We start from the raw sequence: 16,426 nt of genomic DNA, 5'->3' as shown, positions 1-16,426 counted from the left end.
CGTTTGTTGAGACACCCAGGGTACCTGTCGTTTGTTGAGACACCCAGGGTACCTGTCGTTTGATGAGACACGACACCCAGGGTACCTGTCGTTTGTTGAGACACCCAGGGTACCTGTCGTTTGTTGAGACACCCAGGGTACCTGTCGTTTGATGAGACACGACACCCAGGGTACCTGTCGTTTGTTGAGACACCCAGGGTACCTGTCGTTTGTTGAGACACCCAGGGTACCTGTCGTTTGTTGAGACACCCAGGGTACCTGTCGTTTGATGAGACACGACACCCAGGGTACCTGTCGTTTGTTGAGACACCCAGGGTACCTGTCGTTTGTTGAGACACGACACCCAGGGTACCTGTCGTTTGTTGAGACACGACACCCAGGGTACCTGTCGTTTGATGAGACACGACACCCAGGGTACCTGTCGTTTGTTGAGACACCCAGGGTACCTGTCGTTTGTTGAGACACCCAGGGTACCTGTCGTTTGATGAGACACGACACCCAGGGTACCTGTCGTTTGATGAGACACGACACCCAGGGTACCTGTCGTTTGTTGAGACACCCAGGGTACCTGTCGTTTGTTGAGACACGACACCCAGGGTACCTGTCGTTTGATGAGACACGACACCCAGGGTACCTGTCGTTTGATGAGACACGACACCCAGGGTACCTGTCGTTTGTTGAGACACCCAGGGTACCTGTCGTTTGATGAGACACGACACCCAGGGTACCTGTCGTTTGTTGAGACACCCAGGGTACCTGTCGTTTGTTGAGACACGACACCCTGGGTACCTGTCGTTTGATGAGACACGACACCCAGGGTACCTGTCGTTTGATGAGACACGACACCCAGGGTACCTGTCGTTTGATGAGACACGACACCCAGGGTACCTGTCGTTTGTTGAGACACCCAGGGTACCTGTCGTTTGTTGAGACACGACACCCAGGGTACCTGTCGTTTGATGAGACACGACACCCAGGGTACCTGTCGTTTGATGAGACACGACACCCAGGGTACCTGTCGTTTGTTGAGACACGACACCCAGGGTACCTGTCGTTTGTTGAGACACCCAGGGTACCTGTCGTTTGTTGAGACACGACACCCAGGGTACCCATCGTTTGTTGAGACACGACACCCGGGGTACCCATTGTTTGTTGAGACACCCAGGGTACCTGTCGTTTGATGAGACACGACACCCAGGGTACCTGTCGTTTGTTGAGACACCCAGGGTACCTGTCGTTTGTTGAGACACGACACCCGGGGTACCCATCGTTTGTTGAGACACCCAGGGTACCTGTCGTTTGTTGAGACACGACACCCGGGGTACCCATCGTTTGATGAGACACCCAGGGTACCCATAGTTTGTTGAGACACGACACCCAGGGTACCCATTGTTTGTCGAGACACCCAGGGTGCCCAACATTTATAATATTGGTGTAAACATAATGCTAGCTTTACAAACAACAAAAGTAAATATGAATGTGAATTAAGGAAATTACCTTGCAGTAAACATAACGGAGACATAATGGCCTCGGCCTAAAAAGGCCTCTACCCTAACACTTTACAGCCGGTACAAGAGACGGGAGAACTTAAACAAAATTTACATAAACAAAAACTCACACATACAATAAAATATATGTGTTTACATTTATAGTGTTTAATAAATAAGTTGTTAAAATATAATTAAAATATAATAATATATTATATCTTAGCATGAGTTTTAACATTGAAATGTGAATATTAAATTGCTATTGTTACCTCCCATTTAAAGGATTATTTATCAACTACGTTTGAGTGTATTCAAACAGCACAAGTATAGAAGGACTGCACTTAGTCTACCTACACACCTGTACGCCTACACACACCTCTACACAAACAAAGCACCTGCACTTAAACACAGAACATGTACACACATGTGCATAAACAAAGCACCAATAAACCCAATACATGTATATACACCAGCACTTAAGCACCACACATACACAAGCGCTGCACCTTTGCGGTGCGTACCTCGCAGTTTCTCATCTTTGATAAATGATAAGTTTTATTTTCATCTTTTGATAACTGACAAGTTTATTTTCAAATTTTGATAACTGACAAGTTTATTTTCATCTTTTGATAACTGACAAGTTTATTTTCAAATTTTGATAACTGACAAGTTTATTTTCAAATTTTGATAACTCACAAGTTTATTTTCAAATTTTGATAACTGACAAGTTTAGTTTCATCTTTTGATAACTGGCAAGTTTATTTTCAAATTTTGATAACTGACAAGTTTATTTTCAAATTTTGATAACTCACAAGTTTATTTTCAAATTTTGATAACTGACAAGTTTATTTTCATCTTTTGATAACTGACAAGTTTAGTTTCATCTTTTGATAACTGGCAAGTTTATTTTGCTCGAGGTTTGAGCTGCTCTTGTCTAATGCAAAGAAAAAACTTTTTCACTTTGGCACCTCATTAAATTTACATCGTGCTTACAAAAATGTAATATTACACATACCTTACAAGTACGCCTACAATTTAGATCATCAACCAACTTAATACACCTCCCGTCTTGATAAACGCCCTCCCACACATATTTGACACACCTCTCATCTTGACACACCTCTCATCTTGACACACCTCTCATCTTGACACACCTCCCATCTTGACACACCTCTCATCTTGACACACCTCCCATCTTGACACACCTCTCATCTTGACACACCTCCCATCTTGACACACCTCTCATCTTGACACACCTCTCATCTTGACACACCTCCCATCTTGACACACCTCTCATCTTGACACACCTCCCATCTTGACACACCTCTCATCTTGACACACCTCTCATCTTGACACACCTCTCATCTTGACACACCTCCCATCTTGACACACCTCTCATCTTGACACACCTCCCATCTTGACACACCTCTCATCTTGACACACCTCCCATCTTGACACACCTCCCATCTTGACACACCTCCCATCTGACACACCTCCCATCTTGACACACCTCTCATCTTGACACACCTCTCATCTTGACACACCTCCCATCTTGACACACCTCTCATCTTGACACACCTCCCATCTTGACACGCCTCCCATCTTGACACACCTCCCATCTTGACACACCTCCCATCTGACACACCTCCCATCTTGACACACCTCCCATCTTGACACACCTCTCATCTTGACACACCTCCCATCTTGACACACCTCCCATCTTGACACACCTCCCATCTTGACACACCTCCCATCTGACACACTTCCCATCTTGACACACCTCCCATCTTGACACACCTCCCATCTTGACACACCTCCCATCTTGACACACCTCCCATCTTGACACACCTCTCATCACAGCCCATCTGTCTGTGATAGGAAGGAAATCTCTCAAGCATCAACTATCAAATCAACTCCACCAGATATCAACATCTACAGATTGCGTGTGTATCAACTCCACCACATATCAACATCTACAGATTGCGTGTGTATCAACTCCACCAGATATCAACATCTACAGATTGCGTGTGTATCAACTCCACCAGATATCAACATCTACTGATTGCGTGTGTATCGACTCCACCAGATATCAACATCTACTGATTGCGTGTGTATCAACTCCACAACATCTACAGATTGCGTGTGTATCAACTCCACCAGATATCAACATCTACAGATTGCGTGTGTATCAACTCCAAGGATATCAACATCTACTGATTGCGTGTGTATCAACTCCAAGGATATCAACATCTACTGATTGCGTGTGTATCAACTCCAAGGATATCAACATCTACTGATTGCGTGTGTATCAACTCTAATAGATATCAACATCTACTGATTGCGTGTGTATCAACCACACCAGATATCAACATCTACTGATTGCGTGTGTATCGACTCCACCAGATATCAACATCTACTGTTTGCGTGTGTATCAACTCCACAATATATCAACACCTACAGATTGCGTGTGTATCAACTCCACAATATATCAACATCTACAGATTGCGTGTGTATCAACTCCACCAGATATCAACATCTACTGTTTGCGTGTGTATCAACTCCACAACATCTACTGATTGCCTGTGTATCAACTCCACCAGATATCAACATCTACTGATTGCGTGTGTATCAACCCAAACAGATATCAACATCTACTGATTGCGTGTGTATCAACTCCACAATATATCAACATCTACTGATTGCGTGTGTATCAACTCCACCAGATATCAACATCTACTGATTGCGTGTGTATCAACTCTACCAGATATCAACATCTACTGATTGCGTGTGTATCAACTCTACCAGATATCAACATCTACTGATTGCGTGTGTATCAACTCTACCAGATATCAACATCTACTGATTGCGTGTGTATCAACTCCACAATATATCAACATCTACTGATTGCGTGTGTATCAACTCCACCAGATATCAACATCTACTGATTGCGTGTGTATCAACTCTACCAGATATCAACATCTACTGATTGCGTGTGTATCAACTCTACCAGATATCAACATCTACTGATTGCGTGTGTATCAACTCCACAATATATCAACATCTACTGATTGCGTGTGTATCAACTCCACCAGATATCAACATCTACTGATTGCGTGTGTATCAACTCTACCAGATATCAACATCTACTGATTGCGTGTGTATCAACTCCACCAGATATCAACATCTACTGATTGCGTGTGTATCAACTCTACCAGATATCAACATCTACTGATTGCGTGTGTATCAACTCTACCAGATATCAACATCTACTGATTGCGTGTGTATCAACTCTACCAGATATCAACATCTACTGATTGCGTGTGTATCAACTCCACAACATCTACTGATTGCGTGTGTATCAACTCCACCACATATCAACACCTACAGATTGCGTGTACCACTTGCATGCCACACAACAACACCGGCAGTATATTGACCGTGCCTCTGACATAACCCCTCTTCTAAAAGTACTTTAGCCTAGTCATTAAACTGTGCATAGGTCTTGGTGCTTAACTATTGATCAAATGTCTGGAAATTGAAGCAGGCTATCCTTCAGGTAGAGACTTAAAGACCAAGGTCACAGATCGCGTCAAGGTCACAGATCCCGTCTTACAGGTGGAACTCTGCACGTGCATCGGGCTGTTCCAGAAACACGTGACGTCATTAGCCACCTGTGGTAAAGGTGGACTTCAGTTTTAGTGACACACCTTTAGTGTGTAGCCAGTGACACACGTTTTTTTAATTAAACACTAGCGAATACATATTTATATATGGCATACAACATACAACTCCCGTGAATAAAAGGACAGAAAGTGTCTAGGTAAACAAGAGACGCCACTGACTCCATCACAGACGCCACTGACGCAAGTGAAAGCGTCATCAATGGATGCCATCGCTAACGGAGAAGTTTTGTTCAGTCCGTAGAAAACCTGCTGGAACACTTTGGTCACTTTTGTACAGCCAGAACACTCCCCACCACCCTCACACAATACCCTTTCATTAACCCACCCCACAATCCCTTTCATTAACCCATCCCATAATCTCTTTCATTAACCCATCCCACAATCCCTTTCATTAACCCACCCCACAATCCCTTTCATTAACCCATCCCACAATCCCTTTCATTAACCCATACCACAATCTCTTTCATTAACCCATCACAAATCCCTTTCATTAATCCATTCCACAATCCCTTTCATTAACCCATCCCACAATCCCTTTCATTAACCCATCCCACAATCCCTTTCATTAACCCATACCACAATCTCTTTCATTAACCCATCCCACAATCCCTTTCATTAACCCACCCCCAAAATCCCTTTCATTAACCTATCCCACAATCACTTTCATTAACCCACCCCACAATCCCTTTCATTAACCCATCCCACAATCCCTTTCATTAACCCATCCCACAATCCCTTTCCTTAACCCATCAAACAATCCCTTTTATTAACCCATAACAAAATCCCCTTTATTAAGACCTGCTCCCTAGCCTTGCATTAATTAAGACCAGCCCCATAAACACCTACCCCCCCCCCCTCCACCAAGATGAGGGCAACCCATGTCTTGACACCTCCCAAGAGGATTGACGGAAAATCCCGTTCCTATTGTTAGCCTGGCACAAACGGGTTTCCCCGATCTTTTGTGCGCCTTGGTTTGCTGGCTATTGATTGTTTGGGTACAAGTCCTGCTTGTTCTCATACAATAGTCTTTTATAGGACGTGATCTTAGTCATATATATGACGTGATCTTAGTCATCTCTAGGACGTGATCTTAGTCATCTATAGGACGGGATCTTAGTCATCTATAGGACGTGATCTTAGTCATCTATAGGACGAGATCTTAGTCATCTATAGGACGTGATCTTAGTCATCTATAGGACGTGATCTTAGTCATCTATAGGACGTGATCTTAGTCATCTATAGGACGTGATCTTAGTCATCTATAGGACGTGATCTTAGTCATCTATAGGACGTGATCTTAGTCATCTGTAGGACGTGATCTTAGTCATCTGTAGGACGTGATCTTAGTCATCTATAGGACGTGATCTTAGTCATCTATAGGACGTGATCTTAGTCATCTATAGGACGTGATCTTAGTCATCTATAGGACGTGATCTTAGTCATCTATAGTATGTGATCTTAGTCATCTATAGGACGTGATCTTAGTCATCTATAGGACGTGATCTTAGTCATCTATAGGTCGTGCTCTTAGTCATCTATAGGTCGTGTTCTTAGTCAGCTATAGGACGTGATCTTAGTTATCTATAGGACGTGATCTTAGTCAGCTATAGGACGTGATCATAGTTATCTATAGCACGTGATCTTAGTCAGCTATAGGACGTGATCTTAGTCATCTGCAGGACGTGATCTTAGTCATCTATAGGACGTGATCTTAGTCATCTATAGGACGTGATCTTAGTCAGCTATAGGACGTGATCTTAGTCATCTATAGGACGTGATCTTAGTCATCTATAGGACGTGATCTTAGTCATCTATATGACGTGATCTTAGTCATCTATAGGACGTGATCTTAGTCATCTATAGGACGTGATCTTAGTCATCTATAGGACGTGATCTTATTCATCTATAGGAGGTGATCTTAGTCATCTATAGGAAGTGTTCTTGGTTATTTATGCGACGTCCCACAATCCTTCCCCCCCCCCCCAAACCTGATGTGTGCCTAGATCCCTGACCTCCAGGCTAAAGTGTGCCTAGATCCATGACCCCCAGACCGGAAATGTGCCTAAATCCCTGACCCCCAGACCTGAAGTGTGCCTAGATCCCTGACCCCAGTACTGAAATGTGCCTAAATCCCTGACCTCGCTAACTGACCCGGCACTTCACGGTAGACTGACGAATCAATACCCCGACCCTCCAGCCTTGGGCCTCCCTGGGGACAGGTTTAGAACTCACGGATCGATGGATGGGGGGGGGGTATTGTTCTCAGCTGATTTATGGTCCGTGACGGATTTATTGACGTTCAGAACTAGACAGGATTCGTTTTCCTCAAGGACAGACACGTATCAACATAGTATCAACACAACGTCCAGAAAGTATCAACATAATGTCCAGAAAGTATCAACATATAGTATAGTCCAGAAAGTATCAACATAACGTCCAGAAAGTATCAACATAACGTCCAGAAAGTATCAACATAACGTCCAGAAAGTATCAACATAACACCTGACCAATGACCAATGTCAATATAAGCTTGGGAACAACGTTGGAGGGTGGTGATCGGGCGCTGCCCATCGAAGGGTGTCAAACAGGATAATAAGAAAATTATAAGCACACTCTGAGCTGCATTACTGAATAATACACGGTCGGAATGGGTTACTACGCCTCTGAACTCTGACAAGTATCAACATTCGCGACAAGCATCAAAATTCCTGACAAGTATCAACATTCTTCACATATATCAACATATCTTACAAGTAACAATCCTGACAATTATCAACATTCTTAACACATATCAACATTCCTGACATATTAAAATTCCTGATATATCAACATTCCTGACAAGTAATAACACAGCTGTAACATTCAGACCACCAACAACACAATTTCGTAAAACGTGTAATTTTATTTCTGAGGATTTTGTAATCACCGTGTCATGAATTAACGTAGTTATATTGTAGAAATCTACCCTGTGTGTCGTAGTTGTGTAATGAAATCCTACACGCCCTCTGAAATCATTGACGCAAAGCCCATTAAAACGAAACAAAAAGTATATCCTTGTTAATTTGAACACGCTATCGGGAAAACCCACCGTGACGACGGGAATTCCCACACAGCTAACACTGACTCAGATGTTACAAATCTTTGTCTTGTGACTTAGAGGATCCCTGTGATGGCCTGTCCACCCGGGGTTGTCCACCTTACCCTAACCTCGGTACGATCGCCCACCCCAACACAAACTGGTTTCCATCGGCCTATGTTTCACACGGCCCTGATTTCATCAACATGATTTACCTACATTGCTTTTACTTCATGATTTTATTGTCATGCCCAACGAAACAGCTGCTTATATTACAAAATCGAACACTGAAGGCCATTGATCCAAGGAGTCTCACGTTCCCCCCCCCCCCCCCCCCCCCACCCCTCCTCTACCCTTCTACCTGATGCTAGTTAAGCTAGTTGAGCTCATTTAGCTAATAACTTAAAGAAACACTTTGGTCTAATCCTTGTGACTATAGCCAACAGCTTGAACATTTTATGGACGCTTTTGTTTACATTTTGCATATATTTTCGATAGAAAACTTGACGACCAGTTTTATACCGTCGTGTAGGGATGGAGGTCGACGGCTGTTAAAACGCTGTAGGGAAACACAACAAGACGGCTATACTAAATCAGTGAATCAGTGCCAGGCTCTACTATAGGGTGGGTGGGGTGGGGTGGGGGTGGAGTGGAGTGGAGTGGAGGTGGAGGGGGGCGGGGGCCTCCCTGTGGAGTCTGGCAGAATGGAAGCAGCTGAGAGCATTTAGCCTGACTCGTATTGATTGATTAATTATCAGCTTTTGATGAGTTGGCAGGCGCGGGGACGGAACCACGCTCCACCATGGGGGGGGGGGGGGGGGGGGGGAACCACGCTCCACCATGGGGGGGGGAGGGGAACCACGCTCCACGGAGTAGCACCACGGAGTAGGGGATTGATTTCTGGGGTGGGGATTAAGGCAAAAGTGACGACACAATACTGCCGTCCACACTACTGCCGTCCACACTACTGCCGTCCACACTACTGCCGTCCACACTACTGCCGTCCACACTACTGCCGTCCACACTACTGCCGTCCACACTACTGCCGTCCACCACACTACTGCCGTCCACACTACTGCCGTCCACCACACTACTGCCGTCCACCACACTACTGCCGTCCACACTACTGCCGTCCACACTACTGCCGTCCACCACACTACTGCCGTCCACCACACTACTGCCGTCCACCACACTACTGCCGTCCACACTACTGCCGTCCACCACACTACTGCCGTCCACCACACTACTGCCGTCCACACTACTGCCGTCCACACTACTGCCGTCCACACTACTGCCGTCCACACTACTGCCGTCCACACTACTGCCGTCCACCACACTACTGCCGTCCACACTACTGCCGTCCACCACACTACTGCCGTCCACCACACTACTGCCGTCCACACTACTGCCGTCCACACTACTGCCGTCCACCACACTACTGCCGTCCACCACACTACTGCCGTCCACACTACTGCCGTCCACTACTGCCGTCCACCACACTACTGCCGTCCACACTACTGCCGTCCACACTACTGCCGTCCACCACACTACTGCCGTCCACCACACTACTGCCGTCCACCACACTACTGCCGTCCACACTACTGCCGTCCACACTACTGCCGTCCACACTACTGCCGTCCACACTACTGCCGTCCACACTACTGCCGTCCACCACACTACTGCCGTCCACCACACTACTGCCGTCCACACTACTGCCGTCCACTACTGCCGTCCACCACACTACTGCCGTCCACACTACTGCCGTCCACACTACTGCCGTCCACCACACTACTGCCGTCCACCACACTACTGCCGTCCACCACACTACTGCCGTCCACACTACTGCCGTCCACACTACTGCCGTCCACCACACTACTGCCGTCCACACTACTGCCGTCCACACTACTGCCGTCCACCACACTACTGCCGTCCACCACACTACTGCCGTCCACACTACTGCCGTCCACACTACTGCCGTCCACACTACTGCCGTCCACACTACTGCCGTCCACACTACTGCCGTCCACCACACTACTGCCGTCCACACTACTGCCGTCCACCACACTACTGCCGTCCACCACACTACTGCCGTCCACACTACTGCCGTCCACACTACTGCCGTCCACCACACTACTGCCGTCCACCACACTACTGCCGTCCACACTACTGCCGTCCACCACACTACTGCCGTCCACCACACTACTGCCGTCCACACTACTGCCGTCCACACTACTGCCGTCCACCACACTACTGCCGTCCACCACACTACTGCCGTCCACACTACTGCCGTCCACACTACTGCCGTCCACCACACTACTGCCGTCCACACTACTGCCGTCCACACTACTGCCGTCCACCACACTACTGCCGTCCACCACACTACTGCCGTCCACCACACTATTGCCGTCCACACTACTGCCGTCCATACTATTGCCGTCCACACTATTGCCGTCCACAATATTGCCGTCCACAATATTGACTACTGCCGTCCACACTACTGCCGTCCACACTACTGCCGTCCACCACACTACTGCCGTCCACCACACTACTGCCGTCCACACTACTGCCGTCCACAATACTGCCGTCCACAATATTGACTATTGCCGTCCACACTACTGCCGTCCACAATATTGCCGTCCACAATATTGCCGTCCACAATATTGCCGTCCACAATATTGCCGTCCACAATATTGCCGTCCACAATATTGACTATTGCCGTCCACACTACTGCCGTCCACAATATTGCCGTCCACAATATTGCCGTCCACAATATTGCCGTCCACAATATTGCCGTCCACAATATTGACTATTGCCGTCCACACTACTGCCGTCCACAATATTGCCGTCCACAATATTGCCGTCCACAATATTGCCGTCCACAATATTGCCGTCCACAATATTGCCGTCCACAATATTGACTATTGCCGTCCACACTACTGCTGTCCACAACACTCAGCTCATGTTAAGACACACGTGACCATCGTGTTTTAGATCATGGAGGAGGGGAGGGGGAGGGTGTTCAGTAGCTAAATTAAATTTGGAAGGTTCGTTTAGGGAGGGTTCATCAATTGTGTTGATAATAATGTTCGCTCGTCTCTGCTAATGTACCACTGTTTGGTTGACTCCAACGCGAGTAGCTAAAATCACAAAAGTGTGTTCACACAGACATGTACATATATAAATATAAAACTGTGATTTAAATAGGCTTTTTGTATCCGTATTGTCTACTGTATTGCTCATCCACAACAGCATAGAAACGAATGGTGATACGTGCTAAATGGTGACACACGCTAAGTGGTGATACACGCTAAATGTTGACATACGCTAAGTGGTGAAACACGCTAAATGGTGACTTGTGAAGTACGCAGAAACCAGTGATTCATATCATGACCTACATGACATGACATTGTCATAAAAGTTGACCTCAGGACCTACATGTCATCAGGACCTACATGTCATGGCAGTGTCATTACAGTTGACATCATGACCTACATGTCATCAGGACCTACATGTCATTACAGTGTATTACAGTTGACCTTTTCTTTGACGAGCAGTTTCTATTTATAGTAACCACAACCAGCCTCCCCTGGGAATTAATGACATCGTGTTTCTCAGCTCCACCGTTACACTGCCGGTGTGCGATTAAAGAGCTGACGCTTTTTGCGCGCGTTACAACTTATCGCGGGCGCGAGGAGCCGGTGCTACAGTTGACATTTACGGAGTTTTAAAAAGATCACAGAGCTAAAAACATCCAGTGCTAAAAGACATTGAGTACTTAAACACATGCTAATTCTAAAAGTCAACCTAATGCCAAAAGTCATCTTAATGCTAAAATATATAGGCCTAATTCTAAATGACATCGTAATCCTAAAAGTCATCTTTAAGCCAAAAACATATGCTAAATATGCTAAATATATAATAATAAATGACAGTATGGTCCTAAATGACATCAAATGCCATTGCAGCATAATTGTACTGGCACCTTCCATGGGGGTGCTACATACATTTGGGGTGCTACATACATTAGAGGTGCTACATACATTTGGGGTGCTACATACATTTGGGGTGCTACATACATTTGGGGTGCTACATACATTTGGGGTGCTACATACATTTGAAGTGTTACATACATTTGGGGTGCTACATACATTTGGGGTGCTACATACATTTGGGGTGCTACATACATTTGGGGTGCTACATACATTTGGGGTGCTACATAAATTTGGGGTGCTATATACATTAGAGGTGCTACATACATTTGGAGTGCTACATACATTTGGGGTGCTACATACATTTGGGGTGCTACATACATTTGGGGTGCTACATACATTTGGGGTGCTACATACATTTGGGGTGCTATATACATTAGAGGTGCTACATACATTTGGGGTGCTACATATATTTGGGGTGCTACATACATTTGGGGTGCTACATACATTTGGGGTGCTACATATATTTGGGGTGCTACATACATTTGGGGTGCTACATACATTTGGGGTGCTACATACATTTGGGGTGCTACATACATTTGGGGTGCTACATACATTTGGGGTGCTACATACATTTGGGGTGCTACATACATTTGGGGTGCTACATATATTTGGGGTGCTACATACATTTGGGGTGCTACATACATTTGGGGTGCTACATACATTTGGGGTGCTACATACATTTGGAGTGCTACATACATTTGGGGTGCTACATACATTTGGAGTGCTACATACATTTGGGGTGCTACATACATTTGGGGTGCTACATACATTAGGCTTCTAACTGTGAATGAAAATTTACGTTTGAATTTGTCCAAATCACTCCCGTACCAACTTTAATCAGCACGCATGAGTGAGGGCAATTAGGAGCATTGCAAAACTCGGAATACGTTGCGCAACTTCACCAAGGTGAAGGTGACACGGCTGGTGGCCGCTATTTATAGCTTTTCTTAGAATCCGGGCCATCGTACTTGAAACGACAGTGAGAAACTGTAGGATACCTGGGGCATTCACAAGTCCGGGTTCTAGAGGTCGGGTTTTAAAAAGTCCGGATTTGAGACGTCCGGATCCAGAAATCAAAGACCGGTTGTAAAAAAAAATTAACCATTTATCAGAGCGACGAGGATCTGCTGGTGAGTGAAGTTGATCAGTGAGGTTCATCTGTTAGGCTCATTAGTGAGGTTCATCAACACCGGCATGTATAGAGAGTAGCAAAACTGGCCAGAAGTAGGGTGGGTGTCTATATGAAGACCCCCAACCCCCACCAAGTGGGTCTATATGAAGACGCCCCCACCCCCGCCAACTGGGCCTATATGAAGACCCCCCCCACCCCCGCCAACTGGGTCTATATGAAGACACCCCCACCCCCGCCAAGTGGGTCTATATGAAGACCTCCCCACCTCCAACCCTACCTGACGATGCCTGTAAAATGTCATATCTGTTTTGAAATTGTTGTTTTAATTGATCGCGTGAGCTGCTGTGGTGGGGTGTGGTGGTGCGGGGGATGGAGATGGTAATGATGGTGGTGGTGGTGGTGGTGGAGTCTACAGCCCCTGGACCAACGCGAGAAATTAAAAATCGTTATTTACTTCAGCCTCAAACAAAAGCCAATGGCAACAGGGACTAGCTTGTAGCTGCAGGATCTAGCAGGTAGCTGTAGGGTCTAGCAGGTAGCTGCAGTGTCTAGCAGGTAGCTGCAGGGCCTAGCAGGTAGCTGTAGGGTCTAGCAGGTAGCTGCAGGGTCTAGCAGGTAGCTGCAGGGTCTAGCAGGTAGCTGCAGGGTCTAGCAGGTAGCTGCAGGGTCTAGCAGGTAGCTGCAGGGTCTAGCAGGTAGCTGCAGGGTCTAGCAGGTAACTGTAGGGTCTAGCAGGTAGCTGCAGGGTCTAGCAGGTAGCTGCAGGGTCTAGTAGGTAGCTGCAGGGTCTAGCAGGTAGCTGCAGGGTCTAGCAGGTAGCTGTAGGGTCTAGCAGGTAGCTGCAGGGTCTAGTAGGTAGCTGTAGGGTCTAGCAGGTAGCTGCAGGGTCTAGCAGGTAGCTGCAGGGTCTAGCAGGTAGCTGCAGGATCTAGCAGGTAGCTGCAGGGTCTAGCAGGTAGCTGCAGGGTCTAGCAGGTAGCTGCAGGGTCTAGCAGGTAGCTGCAGGGTCTAGCAGATAGCTGCAGGGTCTAGCAGGTAGCTGCAGGGTCTAGCAGGTAGCTGAAGGGTCTGGTGCCAACGTCATAGGTTATATAAAAACCTGTCGTAAATTATATTTTTTTAAAAAGCTTTTTAAAGTCGCTGATGATTATTAAGAAAGCTATCAGTGTTATTGATTATATAACTTCGTAGGTTCTATAAAAAAAAACACATCTAGTTATACGCTCCCCATTTGACATTTCGCACAATTTGTATTTCTTCACGTACAAAAGCCAAGTGCTCTCTTCCCCTCCCTCTCTCTCTCTCTCATAATTGCTATGGTATCTGATTTTACCTCACACAAATCTTGTATGCTATTTGCTGTTACCTCAGTTGTCTCAGTTTAGCCTTAAGGCTAACCACATTGAACTATGTTACTTACATTTGCTAGTTCTGTCACATTGTGACAATACGTCCCATTGTTAATTCCGTGCTACGTGACAATTGTTCACGTAGATTAATCCCCTAGACCAACCGAAACTTTCCTGTCCTACCCCATATTCCTGGCTTCTAAACAAAGTCTTTGATATTTATTCCAATCAAAGTTCGCCTTGTTGGATAATAACAATACGCTCGAGCAAATCTTGTCGTAAAATGGTTTAAAAATTTAAGTCGAGCAACCAGTGAACAAGTTTTCAAGTGTGGTCTAGCTGACTGGGTACACCCCGGCTTTCCTCGACAATAAATCTTTCAGCTACACACAATTCTTCTTTCAAGGGGGGATATTTTGTTCGGGGAGATCTGATCAGTCCGTGGTAATTAGTGTATAGCTCGCAGGTTTATGGGTGTGGGGGGGGGGGGGGGGGGAGAGAAACTTTGAACTGACAGTGGGTGGTACTGTTTATGTGTGTTTGTGTGTGACACATTGTGTGTATTGGTGTGTGTCGCGATATGTGTGTGTCACGGTATGTGTGTATTGGTTTGTGTTCGTGTGTTACTTAAAGATTTTACAAGCATTCACTACACACATAATTCATTGATTAGAATGTGAGGCTGTTTGATCACATAATTCATTGATTAGAATGTGAGGCTGTTTGATCACATAATCCATTGATTAGAATGTGAGGCTGTTCGATCACATAATTCATTGATTAGAATGTGAGGCTGTTTGATCACATAATTCACTGATTAGAATGTGAGGCTGTTTGATCACATAATCCATTGATTAGAATGTGAGGCTGTTCGATCACATAATTCATTGATTAGAATGTGAGGCTGTTTGATCACATAATTCATTGATTAGAATGTGAGGCTGTTCGATCACATAATTCATTGATTAGAATGTGAGGCTGTTCGTTCACATAATCCATTGATTAGAATGTGAGGCTGTTCGATCACATAATTCATTGATTAGAATGTGAGGCTGTTTGATCACATAATTCATTGATTAGAATGTGGGGCTGTTCGATCACATAATCCATTGATTAGAATGTTAGGCTGTTTGATCACATAATTCATTGATTAGAATGTGAGGCTGTTCGATCACATAATTCATTGATTAGTATGTGGGGCTGTTCGATCACATAATTCATTGATTAGAATGTGAGGCTGTTCCTTCATATAATTCATTGATTAGAATGTGGGGCTGTTCGATCACATAATCCATTGATTAGAATGTGAGGCTGTTCGATAACATAATTCATTGATTAGAATGTGAGGCTGTTTGATCACATAATCCATTGATTAGAATGTGAGGCTGTTCGATCACATAATCCATTGATTAGAATGTGAGGCTGTTCGATCACATAATCCATTGATTAGAATGTGAGGCTGTTCGATCACATAATTCATTGATTAGAATGTGAGGCTGTTTGATCACATAATTCATTGATTAGAATGTGAGGCTGTTTGATCACATAATTCATTGATTAGAATGTGAGGCTGTTTGATCACATAATCCATTGATTAGAATGTGAGGCTGTTCGATCACATAATTCATTGATTAGAATGTGAGGCTGTTTGATCACATAATTCATTGATTAGAATGTGGGGCTGTTCGATCACATAATCCATTGATT

The sequence above is a fragment of the Physella acuta genome, unplaced genomic scaffold (assembly GCF_028476545.2).
Source record: "Physella acuta isolate Inbredline_101_S28 unplaced genomic scaffold, ASM2847654v3 ptg001011l, whole genome shotgun sequence".
Taxonomy (NCBI): domain Eukaryota; kingdom Metazoa; phylum Mollusca; class Gastropoda; family Physidae; genus Physella; species Physella acuta.
Note: the sequence above shows the minus strand (reverse complement) of the source record.